Here is a 685-nt window from a genome sequence, read left to right as displayed (position 1 = left end):
AAGTGCATATAAGAATAGTGGGTGTGTAGTGAAAGACAATGTGTGCTTGAGGTTATCCTTGCACTATTATTAATAATCTTGTGTGAAGTATGTACAGTGATTTGCTCAAAATGTGTTTTATGGTTATATGGATAGAGAATGGATTAGATTTTCTGAGGGCATATTTGGTATGTAGCCTCTGAATATGACAGGTGTGAGTAGGTTATTAGTCAGAATGTTATACTTTTTTTTGCAGTAGTGTACGTAGTTGTGAAAAGAGGGTGCAAAGTGAATTTCTAGTTCCCATTGAAGAATTTATTTTTGTATTTCCATCGTAGTTCTGTGTGATAGTGTGGTGGGTATAATGTATGTTGCTTTTGTCACAATAATGTGAAGTGTAAAGTGAAGTTAAAATTCTGTAGTGTTAGGTTATATTTTTGTGTATAATTTGTGTAATTTAAAATTTAGAGAAAATTTTAAAAGGTTTTAAAAACATCATAACTAAAGATTTTTAAAGTGCTACTACAAGAATATCAAATTTGACGTGTGCAACATAATCTACATACCAGACACATATCAACGATGTAGATGTTGACAATACGAAGAATGTGACATTGTGTTTTTAAATGTTAAATTTTAGATCGGGTTCAGTGTGGCAGCAACGTTAAGAGCATACACCTGATGATGGCCGGTAGAAAACATGTAG

Source organism: Cryptotermes secundus, unplaced genomic scaffold (assembly GCF_002891405.2).
Source record: "Cryptotermes secundus unplaced genomic scaffold, Csec_1.0 scaffold63, whole genome shotgun sequence".
NCBI classification, from domain to species: Eukaryota; Metazoa; Arthropoda; class Insecta; order Blattodea; family Kalotermitidae; genus Cryptotermes; species Cryptotermes secundus.
The sequence above is the reverse complement of the archived record's forward strand: the minus strand, read 5'-3'. Positions refer to the sequence as shown.